General features: G+C 44.2%; 1 long non-coding RNA gene across 1 annotated transcript in view; it reads right to left on the reverse strand.

Moving 5' to 3' along the window:
• Positions 1 to 12,961, reverse strand: part of LOC130273875 (uncharacterized) — a 21,168-nt gene continuing 8,207 nt past the window's right edge. Inside the window, exon 3 of the long non-coding RNA XR_008844155.1 lies at positions 1 to 103. This is a non-coding gene — a long non-coding RNA (uncharacterized LOC130273875). The remainder of the gene's footprint in view (positions 104 to 12,961) is intronic.

A 12,961-nucleotide genomic window follows, 5' to 3' on the forward strand; every position in this document is an offset into this window, starting at 1 on the left:
GGCAGCTCTTCACTCCTCAGCTTGACTCTTTAAAAGAGGGTTGATTTCCCACCGATGGAGCCTCTGACCATGTTGCTCTAATCTGCCTGGGTACTCACAATACCTGAAAGAATAATTTGGAAATAGTAAAACCAAACAGGGGGGAAAAAGTGGGGTAGAAAAAAACATACCTAAATTTTGCCAAAAAACATCCTAGAAAAGTGGGCGTCTCCCATGTGGCCCTATGGGCCCTATGACATTGGGTTGATTCAGGGGCCTCTCTACAGCTACTGTACATGCAAAAATGTTCATTAAATTAAAAGAGAAATAAGCAAAAATGCATCAGTCTGCATTATGTTTTCCCTCTTTTGTATCACTGTTCATTGCTAAACCTATAGCAAGTGAATATAGCACCAATTGATGGTTATAAAGGTACTAAACATGTATGTGTGTATGGGGAGAGGGGTGTTTTTAATAAAATGTGTTTAACAAACTATGTATTTTTTTCCCTCTTTTATCCCATGAAGTGACTTTTACATACTATTATTTTTATTACAATATGCTAGTTTTCTTATGTATGCTAATATATTATTTCTAAACATTAAGGAACAACTTGCAGAGCAATACTTAGTGCCGCCCCTCCGGTGTAAGATGCTGATACAAACCAGATAAAACAATAAAAGGGTTTTTATTAAAGATGCGAACAAGACTTCACCATATCAGCCCTGTATCCCGCCATCAAAATTGATCCGTCCACCCTTTTCTCCCCCTGGTCCACTTGGATACCAGATGATGATATTTCAGAGTGTATATTCAGGGGATGGCACGTTGTCCGGAGATGCATAATCAATTAAGATGTTTCACGTTTCACTTGGGGTATGATTGTTCCTTTTACACCGAAAGCACTCTTCCACTAGTTTCGACCCACAAAGCAGAGCCATCCGAAATTCCTCAAGGTACCCAAGATAGTTGTTACGCCTAGCGCTCCGGGTCCCCGCTCCTCCCCGGAGCGCTTACGGCGTCTCTCTCTCCGCAGCGCCCCGGTCGGTCCCGCTGACCGGGAGCGCTGCACTGTCATGGCCGTCGGGGATGCGATTCGCACAGCGGGACGCGCCCGCTCGCGAATCGCATCCCAGGTCACTTACCCGTTCCCGTCCCCTGCTGTCATGTGCTGGCGCGCGCGGCTCCGCTCTCTAGGGCGCGCGCGCGCCAGCTCCCTGAGACTTAAAGGGCCAGTGCACCAATGATTGGTGCCTGGCCCAATTAGCTTAATTGGCTTCCACCTGCTCCCAGACTATATCTGACCTCTGCCCCTGCACTCCCCGGCCGGATCTTGTTGCCTTAGAGCCTAGTGAAAGCGTTACGGTGTTGTCCTTACTGTGTACTTGACCTCCTGCTATTACCTTACTGACTACGATCCTTGCTGCCTGCCCCGACCTTCTGCTACGTCCGACCTTGCTTTTGTCTACTCCCTTGTACCGCGCCTATCTTCAGCAGTCAGAGAGGTTGAGCCGTTGCTAGTGGATACGACCTGGTCACTACCGCCGCAGCAAGACCATCCCGCTTTGCGGCGGGCTCTGGTGAACACCAGTAGTGACTTAGAACCGGTCCACTAGCACGGTCCACGCCAATCCCTCTCTGGCACAGAGGATCCACCCCCTGCCAGCCGGCATCGTGACAATAGTACACATTGGTCTCCCCAACCCTGCGATGTCTGTCTACCTCTACTCCCAGGCAGGCAATGTTGATCGTGCAACATAAAGGAGTAGTTCAGTGAAATACAACTTATACCCTATCTAAAGGATAGGGGATAATTCATAGATCGCGGGGATTTGACCCCTGGGTCCCCCCACCATCTCCTGAATGGTGCCCGGGCAGTCTGCAGGAAGCGGCCGTTCCGACCCCCATGTTAAAGGGGTACTTCGGTGCCAAGGATAGGGGATAAGATGTTAGATTGCGGGGATCCCGCCACTGGGGACCCCGCGATATCTCCTGCAGCTCTCTGGCTGATGACGGGCGGTGCAGGGAACGGAGTATCACCCCCTCAATGCAAGTCAATAGACTTGCATTGAGGGGGTAGGGCATGACCTCACAAGGGGGCGGAGCCATGATGTCACGATACTCCGTCCCCTGCACCGCCCATCAGCAGCCACAGAGCAATCCTCGCTCTGTGCACCTGAAAAACAGGGGGTGCTGCAGGAGAGATTGTGGGTAAGATGTTTAGCGCCAGAGTACCCCTTTAAGCCACGGCCGACACGCCCCCTCCATGTATCTCTATGGAATACATGGAGGGGGCGTGTCGGCCACCGCTCCGTGCGGGGGTCAACATGCCCTCTCCCAGCTGGGTCGGACCCCCCCAACAATCTATTCTATCTATCAATCTATCCTATCCTTTGAATAGGGGATAAGTTATATTTCACTACAGAACTCCTTTAAACAGTTTTCCACCACTGAAAGGATAGACACGGAACAGACAAGGGACAAGGGTGTGTGCAAAGATCAGGGTTTTTTCCAGTCCTTGCAGCTGCAGCAGGTACACGGCTGTCTACCACAACCATGCTCGTATCTCGTACCTCCATTGATAGGACATCATGGTGCGCTTACTATCTATAGCCCTTATGTACTGTTATCCCAAGGTGTGGTAAGGGCTTAACCAAGTGTGTCCCAACCAGTTTGTCTCTAGTTGTTGCAAAACTACAACTCTCAGCATGCCAGGACAGCCAAAGGCAGATGCTGCCAGAAAAATAAATACATGTTAAATATCCCGGCAGAATATCAAAGGAAGAGTGAGGTAAGGCACAGTGGAGGACTTATAGTCCAGAGTGGGTGCACAAGCTCCAGGGGTCCGACTCAAGATCCCAGATACTTTATACACTGGGTCCTGTAGTCAGGTTTATATTTTCAATTTATTTCAATTTATGTCCATTTGACATATCATGTGACCGCTGGAGTAAGCGGTCATGTGGTTGCGATCATGTGACTTACCTGCTATGCGGTCATGTGATTGTGATCATGTGACTTGTCTGCTGTTTATGCGGGCGCATAGCGGCGGCCCGTCGCGAACGCGAGTGGCCATCCGCTTCTGCGCAGAGTGTTTGTGTACAAACACAGGCCGCATGCTTCCGGTAATGACGTTCCGGATATGGTTGTAAGTGAAGGTGACCGGACAGTTGGATATCGGAGGTCAGAACTCTTATTATACACACTTATATGGGTGGATTTTTCGCTACATTCATTAGGTACATGATTGTATTAACACTAGATCTGATGGATTATGTATTATGTCATGTTGATTATGCACTATATCATTAATTAGTTTGTGTTTACATGGGTGGCCACACCCCCTGAAGGATATGATGTCATCATGTGATACCATATAAATACTGTTTTGTCACACTTGATTACTATGCTTGATAAAGATCCGGATTGTGGATCGAAACGTTGCATCTCACTGATGGGTGAATAAATAATTTTCTTGAATTACAATCCCTGGAGTGCCGCTTCTTCCGTGTTTTCTCCCGGCAGAATATGATTTTGCCTTGAAATTTCATCCACAGAAGTTCCTTAGTGTTAACAGAACAGTGAAAACACCATTAATGGCAATGAAACTTTATTCAAGTCTAAATCGGTACTGAATTACGCAAGTAAATTCCTTGTCAACATACCCTTAATTTCCACATGGAAATTCTGCTTAAATCTGCTTCAAATTACTTGTGTGCCATGGTTTTTACATGGAGAAGTAGATGTAATTCAATGAGAAAATGTAGCTGTGTGGACAGGCCCTGATCAGGCTATGTTCACATGGTGGAATATCCATGCTTTCAATGGGATTCTGCTGCTATGTTCACACGGCAGAATTTCTGTGGCAGTGGATTCCGCAAGGAAATGCATTGCCGTCTATGAGTCGGTGTATTTTCGAGCGGTACTAGCGCCAACATGTTCAGCCAACACTCCGCAGCTAGTGGAATGTACGCACAGAGATTTGCCATGCGGACATTCCACCATGTAAACATAGCCTGATCAGGGCCTGTCCAAACAGCTTAAAGGGGTACTCCATCCCTAGACATCTTATCCCCTATCCAAAGGATAGGGGATAAGATGTCAGATCGCCAGGGTCCTGCTGCTGGGATCTCTGCTGCGACACCCCGCTATCATTACTGCACAGAGCACGCTCGCTCTGTGCGTAATGACCGGCGATACAGGGGCCGGAGTATCATAACGTCACGATCCGCCCCCTTAATGCATGTCTATGGGAGGGGCCGTGATGGCCACCACGCCCCCTCCGACAGACTTGTATTGAGGGGGGGGGGGCTGTAACGTTACAACGGGCGGAGCCGTGACGTAACAATGCTCCGACCCCTGTATTGCCCGTTATTACACACAGAGCGAGTTTGCTCTGTGCAGTAATGATAGCAGGGTGCCGCAGCGGAGATCCCGGGGGTCCCCAGCAGTGGGACCCCGGCGATCTGACATCTTATCCCCTATCCTTTGGATTGGGGATAAGATGCTAGGGGCGGAGTACCCCTTTAATTTCCTCACAGAATTTCCTCTACCTCTCCATGCAAAATACATGGCACACAAGTAATTTGAAGCAGATTCAAGCAGAATTTTCATATGTAAATTCTGTCTGGAATTCTTGTGGAATCAAAGGCTCATTGAGAGTCACCTAGAAATGTATTTAAGTAGTTTAAGGCCAGGTTTCCACACAGGTTTTTTCTGGTGTTGTTTTATTTTTTTTTATAACCGCTACTGCAGTTTTTGAGCTAAAGTCAGAAGTGGTTCCATGAGGAAAGAGAAGTATAAGTCTTTATTCTATATTTCCAATTCCTTTTGAATACACTTTTGGCCTTGGCTCAAAAAACTGTAGTGGCAGTGTTCCAAAAAATGTCCAGAAGCTATTCCTACATACACGTTTGTGATCTGCTTTTATACTCAATAAAGCTGGAGTTTTTCACCTTTTTTGCTGGATCATCTACTTCCTTGTTCCAAAAAATGCCCCAAAAAACCTGTGTGGCACTAAAAGTTTTTGTATGCGTATTAACACAAAAATAAAGCTGCATAAAGGATCCTTTTTGTTGGCAGATGCCTGCCCATGTTAAAATGCCCACAGAGGTACCGAAAGATGCAATGGCTTTCCAAATGTTCCAAAAATGTTGCAACAGGATTGGTGACTGAGTCTCAAAATAGTGAAGAAAGAATGTTAACCCCTTAAGGACCACAGGTTTTTTTGTTTTTGCACTTTCGTTTTTTCCTTCTCACCTTTTAGAAATCATAACCCTTTCAATTTTGCACCTAAAAATCCATATGATGGCTTATTTTTTGCACCACCAATTCTGCTTTGCAGTGACATCAGTCATTTTACCCAAAAATCGACGGCAAAACGGAAAAAAAAAACATTGTGCGGCGAAATTGAAGAAAAAACGCCATTTTGTAACTTTTGGGGGCTTCCGTTTCTACGCAGTACATTTTTCGGTAAAAATGACACCTTATCTTTATTCTGTAGGTCCATACGGTTAAAATGATACCCTACTTATATAGGTTTGATTTTGTTGTACTTCTGTAAAAAATCATAACTACATGCAGAAAAATGTATACGTTTAAAATTGTCATCTTCTGACCCCTATAACTTTTTTATTTTTCCCCATATGGGGCGGTATGAGGGCTAATTTTTTGCATCGTGATCTGAAGTTTTTAGAGGTACCATTTTTTTATTGATCGGACTTTTTGATTGCTTTTTATTCATTTTTTCATTATATAAAAAGCGACCAAAAATGTTATTTTGGAGTTTGGAATTGTTATGCGCGTACGCCATTGACCGTGCGGTTTAATTAATGATATATTTTTATAGTTCGAACATTTACGCACGTGGCGATACCACATATGTTTATATTTATTTTTATTTACATGGTGTTTTTTTTATGGGAAAAGGGGGTGATTTGAACTTTTATTAAGGAAAGGGTTAAATCATATTTATTAACTTTTTTTTTACTCTTTTTTTTGCAGTGTTATAGCTCCCATAGGGACCTATAACACTGCACACACTGATTGCCAGCACTGTACACTGCAAAGCCATAGCTTTGCAATGATCAACGTTATCGCCGGTCGATTGCTCAAGCCTGAATCTCAGACTTGGAGCAATCAATCGCCGAGGGGACACGCCGGAGGCAGGTAAGAGGACCTCCGCTCATGTCCCAGCTGATCGGGACACCGCATTTTCACTGCGGTAGTCCCGATCAGCCCCGCTGAGCAGCCGGGCAGCTTTCACCTTCGGTTTCACCTTCGGTTCAACTTTGAACGCCGCGTCTAAAGGGTTAATAGCGCCCGGCACCGCGATCGCTGCCGCGAGCTATTAGCCCCGGGTCCTAGCATCAGATACATGCCGGGACCGACCCGATATGACACGGGGTCACCGCGTGACCCCGCGTTTTATCGCGGGAGCCGGCCAAGGACGTAAATATACATCCTTGGTCGTTAAGGGGTTTAGAAAGAATAGCGAAGAAGAAATAGCTTTTGTAAATATTGAAAATTCTCCCTTTTGGTAGTTGCAACAGGCTTTGAGTGATGTGAAGACGCAATAGATTTTTCCAAGTTTTCCAAGGGTTCCAAAAATATGGATAAAACATCAGCCTTTATTTAGTCTTGTGAGGACAATAATGCACACAATAGTGCACACGGGTAGAGGCATGTGGACATGTATTGAGTGGTTTCCCACTCTTTATCACACATCTGTGATAAAGAGTGGGAATCCCCTTCAAACGTGTCCACATGTCTCCACAAGTTTTATCCATATACTGGATCACCTGGATGTCCAGTGCTCATCTTTTTTCTTCATGGGTGCAATATGCCTGCCACTACACCTGTTTGCCTCCATTCTATACTGCCAAGGTTGGTCATCATGGGCCATATCGTCATTATCCTTATAACTGTCATGTTGTGTAGGGTCCTCAATCCCATTCCATCTCCAAAAGGTCCCACTTCCTCATGCTACACAAACTCCTCAAGAAGAACATCCATACTGCTTCATCCCTCCTTCCTCAATCATCAGCACTGTGAACATTTGCTTCAGAAGGAATATCAGCAGCAAAATATCAATAATTCCACTGTTGTCCTTGCTGACAAATCGTGTTGCCTTTTCAAAAAAGGTGTGTCTGCTGCATTGGGAAGTCAGCCACTGCTTTGTGCTGCTGGTACAGGCGGTATAACATGTATAATGTTGAGCCTCGCCGTGTTGGAATGTTGCAAATGAGACAGTGTTGAAGAAGACCTTTTTGTCGCTGTAGCCCAACGAGGGCATATTTAATAGCAAAAGAACAGCTCAACTGAATGCAAACTTTCCTGCACATAACCAAGACTGACACAATTTCTCCAGAGACATTTGACAAGATTTAGAACAAGTGCCATACAGCAAGAGTGTGTCATCCAATTTGTACACAGTGCTTTTTCAATGTTTGAATGTCTGTATGACATAGTTTCTCCAATAAATAACTGAGGTGGACAACACGACACTGATGAGTACAAGATAGAGAATGCGCTGCCTGTTGACAAGGCCTGGCAGCTAGACAACTGAGGGGGATCTGGATGAGCAGCAGCAGGGGCAAGGTTTCCTCACATTGTGGGGAGTCTCAACTGTCCCATGCAAGCTTGTGATGCCACTCCATGTGCCTAAATAGAGACGTAGTTACTATAAGTTTACACGTGTATATGTTTTTATGCATCTGATAATGTAGAAAAGATTCTCCACACAGCAGAATACCAGACATTTACACAATCACCTAACTGTGTCCTTTCTGAAAGTTTTTTCTCTAGGATGGACATTTCCACTGCGCCATGTAACTGTAGACAGTGAGGAATCCACTGACACCTGGCTCACCGTCATATCGGCAGACTCTTCTTCCTCCTCCTGAGAAGACCTTGAACAAGTCAACCAGTTCATAAAGGCCGTACTATCCCATGAAACCACACAAACCCTGGAAGACATAAAGAACTTTCGCTTGCTGACGTGGCTGCTATTTTTACCACCAGGCACCTGTCCTGTACCTGTCCTGGTGCTGATACTGCCACCAACATTTTTACTGGAAAAGGACTTGGCAGGGGTGCTCTGTCCTCTACGCCGTTCAAAAATTCCTTTGCCAGAAATATTTTCTTTTATTGAAAAAGTTTTGGAGGTTATTTTTATGTTTTTGGGGTGCTTTGTCACTCATCTATTAGCCAACTTTTACTCTCAGTGCTTGATATGTGTATTTATCTTAAACCCAGCAACAAATGCTATGTTTTGTTATTAAACCTAGAATATACACATAACTTGTCCTTAGATGGCTATGCCGCATTCACTTTCAATGCTTTTGAATGTATAGTTATGTTAAACCCAGATAGAAATACTCTATGTTTGAATAAACCCAGAAAATACATGTCATCTTTTCTTAGATGGGTATGCTGTGTTCACCCTCAACGTTTTTAAATGCATAGATATGTTAAACCCAAGTAGAAATACTGAATATTTGGTTAAATCCAAAAAATACACATAACTTGTCCTTAGATTGCTATGCTTCGTAAGGCCAGGTGGAAATACGATATATTTAACCCAACCTAGAAAATACATGTAAATTGTTTTTAGATGGGTATGCAGTGTTCACTCCCAACACTTTTACATGTATAGTTATGTTAAACCCAGGTAGATACTATATGTTTGATTTAACCCAGAAAATATATGTAACTTGTTCTTTGATGGGTATGCTGTGTTCACTCTCAATTATTTTAATGCATAGCTATTTTATACCCAGGTAGAAATACTGAATATTTTATTAAATACACCTAACATGTCCTTAGATGACTATGCCACATTCACTCTTAACTCTTTTAAATGAATAGTTATGTTAAACCCAGGTAAAAATACTGAATGTTTGATTAAACACAGAAAATACAAAAATACATGTAGCTTGTGCTTAGATGGCTATGCTGTGCTAACTCTGAACACTCTTACATGTGTGATTATGTTAAACCCAGGTAGAAATACTGTATATTTGATTAAACCCAGAAAATAAACATAACCTGTCCTTAGAAGGCTATGCCATATTCAACCTCAAAGGTGTACTCCATTGGAAAACAAATGTTTTCAAATCAGCTGGTGCCAGAAAGTTAAACAGATTTGTAAATTATTTCTATTTAACCCCTTGAGGAACGGGACATACTTTTTAGATACATTTTTGCACTTTCGTATTTTCCTCCTCCCCTTCCAAAAATCATAACACTTTACATTTTCCACCTACAGACCCATATGGGGGCTTGTTTTTTGCACCATCAATTTTACTTGTTTGGTAATGACATCAATCACTTTTGGGGCCTTTCTATTCCATGCAGTGCACTTTTCTGTAAAAATGACATCTTGAGGGGAATTCATCAAGCTATTTAGAACCTTTATTCTTAGTAATTGTCGCACAGAAAGTCTCAGTCTCTTCCCATGCGACTTCTGTGAGACTTTTGCTTTTGATCATTTTTTAAAGTGAACCACCATTTGCAGTGCTTTAGACTAGTTTTATGCAGTGTGCACTGATTCAATATGTGCAACTTTTCTCTGAAAGTCGCAAAAAAGTTGCAGCGGCCATCTTTTAGACACAAACCCACATGCATTTACTTTAGCCCTGTAAAGCAGTCTAAACAGATACCATGGGTATAGAAGACGGTAAATTCATTAAGTGGTGTGCGACTTTTGATGAATTCGGCACAGGAAGGTAACATCAAGCGCGACTTTTCTGCTCTAAAATTTGCTCTAATTGGTTAGCGCCGTGATCTGTAGTTTTTATTGGTACATTCTTGTTGGGACTTTTTGATCACTTCGATCACGTTTGAATTCTTAAAGGATCCTGCAGAAATCTTAACACAGGCTGCATGTTACACTGTAATGTGTAGCTGTAAGCAGATCCTATTTAATGTTTAACCCTCTGCTATTAAACTCAGTGGGGGGGGGGTTGCAGCCGCAGTATAGTAAAGTCCGTTGGTCTGTTGGATGGGTCATTGTGTGTTTTGTAGACATTCCAGGCACTGTTAGTTACAAAGACCAATTTGTGAAAAAATATACTGTAAAGAAAACTGTATAAAAAAAAGCACCCAAAAAAGGCTATTTTTGCATATGCAAAAACATTATGCAGCAGCATAAAAGTGGAATTATGTTCTGTGATGATTCTTATATAAAAAAAAAAAAAAAACCTATAAAGTTTCTACTTCTTCAGTAAACACAAGTTGAGTGAGGAATTTTAAAGCATTACTGTTGTTAAAAACAACTTTTTTAATTTAATACTTTCTGAAAAACTAAGAGTTTTGTTAATATATGTAAATATATAAAATTTTATGTGATTTTTTTTATTTTTTTTTTAAAGGGATCTCTTTAGAAATACTGACCGGTTTTCTGAGAGAGGATGAGTTTATCACTCAGGGCTGGCCTTAGGGGTTCAGGCGCCCTGTGCGAGCTAACCTTGTGGTGCCACCCCCCCCCCCCTATTACCCCATAGACATACACAAAGAGGAAAAAAATCTTTGTAACAAATATATTTTTTTTAAATTACAGATAGTTTAACTACAACTCCCAGCATTCCCTGGTTGGGAAACACTAGCATACACACACACATAACAGGGACTACAACTCCCAGCATTCCCTGGTTTGGAACCACTAGCATACACACACACACATAACAGGGACAACAACTCCCAGCATTCCCTGGTTGGGAACCACTAACATACACACACACACATAACAGGGACTACAACTCCCAGCATTCCCTGGTTGGGAAACACTAGCATACACACATAACAGGGACTACAACTCCCAGCAGCATTCCCTGGTTGGGAACCACTAGCATACACACGCACACACACACACACATAACAGGGACTACAACTCCCAGCATTCCCTGGTTGGGAACCACTAGCATACACACATAACAGGGACTACAACTCCCAGCATTCCCTGGTTGGGAAACACTGGCATACACACACATAACAGGGACTACAACTCCCAGCAGCATTCCCTGGTTGGGAACCACTAGCATACACACACACACACACACACACACATAACAGGGACTACAACTCCCAGCATTCCCTGGTTGGGAACCACTAGCATACACACACACACACACACACACACATAACAGAGACTACAACTTCCAGCATTCCCTGGTTCGGAAACACTAGCATACACACACACAAAACAGGAACTACAACTCCCAGCATTCCCTGGTTGGGAACCACTAGCATACAGACACACACAAAACAGGGACTACAACTCACAGCATTCCCTGGTTGGGAACCACTAGCATACACACACACACACATAACAGGGACTACAACTCCCAGCATTCCCTGGTTGGGAAACACTAGCATACACACACAACAGGGACTACAACTCCCAGCAGCATTCCCTGGTTGGGAACCACTAGCATACACACGCACACACATAACAGGGACTACTACTCCCAGCATTCCCTGGTTGGGAACCACTAGCATACACACACACACATAACAGGGACTACAACTCCCAGCATTCCCTGGTTGGGGACCACTAGCATACACACACACACATAACAGGGACTACAACTCCCAGCATACCCTGGTTGGGAAACACTAGCATACACACTCACATAACAGAGACTACAACTTCCAGGATTCCCTGGTTGGGAAACACTAGCATACACACACACAAAACAGGAACTACAACTCCCATCATTCCCTGGTTGGGAACCACTAGCATACACACACACACACAACAGGGACTACAACTCACAGCATTCCCTGGTTGGGAACCACTAGCATACACACACACGCACACACATAACAGGGACTACAACTCCCAGCATTCCCTGGTTGGGAAACACTAGCATACACACACAACAGGGACTACAACTCCCAGCAGCATTCCCTGGTTGGGAACCACTAGCATACACACACACACACACATAACAGGGACTACAACTCCCAGCATGTGCCCCCCCCCCTTCTCACATGGAAATCATACCCAGTCAGAGATTTATTCCCCAGTCCCTGCAGTGTATGAATCCCCAGCCTGTGTACTTTGTCATCCTGTTCAGTAAGCACAGACAGAGCTCAGGCAGGGGAGATGAGGAGCACTGTTCTAGCTTCTTTCTGCCCATGCAGACCTGTGTCCTCTTAGGGGAGGGGAGATGCGGGAGCCGTGCTCTTCCTCTCTCCCCTTGCTCTTGCTTTTTTCTCCCCGTAAAGACCTGCGCCCTTCCCAGCTCGGGGAGATGAGGGAGGGGCGTGTACTCTCTCCCCGTGCAGACCTGAGTCCTCCCGAGCTCAGGGAGGGGAGATGAGGGAGGGGGCGTGTACCTCCTCTCTCCCCTTGCTCTGCCTTTCCCCAGCTCTAGCTTTGGAAATCTTCGGAGGGCTGGGGGAGGAGCGGACGCAAGTTTTCACGGGGGCGCAAAATTCCACCTCACATCGGCCTGTTACACTGCGAGCTGTGTTGGCATCACTGTTGCTATGGCGCCCTGTGTGGCCGCATAGCTCGCACACCCGAGAGGCCGACCCAGGCACTGCTCCCTCCTTTGCCTCAGTGCAGTATACAATCCAGCTTTCTCCATTGTGAGCTGAACCCCTGCGAGATCCAGAAAATATCCAGACAGCTTGCAGCCTTTTCAGAAGAAGAACATTTCCAGGCACACTAAAAAGCATTATAATGTGCTAAATTATTATGTATATGCAAAAGAATTTCTCTTTGGTGATTTTATTTCTTGTGTATTTGCATTACATAGTTTCCACATGGCAGCTTTAGGGTTATATAAAGTATCTACTTTGGGCACAAGGCTTTGCAAATGTAAAAATTTAAATTTTTTTGTGTGCATAAAATGCAGGTTTTTCTTGTGTATTTGCACCATATTGGTCCCATGTGGTTATATTAGAGTTACATAATACCTGTACTTTAGGCATAAAGCTTTAAAAATGTAAAAATGTTTTGCCGGCCTCATGA

The sequence above is a fragment of the Hyla sarda genome, chromosome 5 (genome assembly GCF_029499605.1).
Source record: "Hyla sarda isolate aHylSar1 chromosome 5, aHylSar1.hap1, whole genome shotgun sequence".
Classification (NCBI taxonomy): domain Eukaryota; kingdom Metazoa; phylum Chordata; class Amphibia; order Anura; family Hylidae; genus Hyla; species Hyla sarda.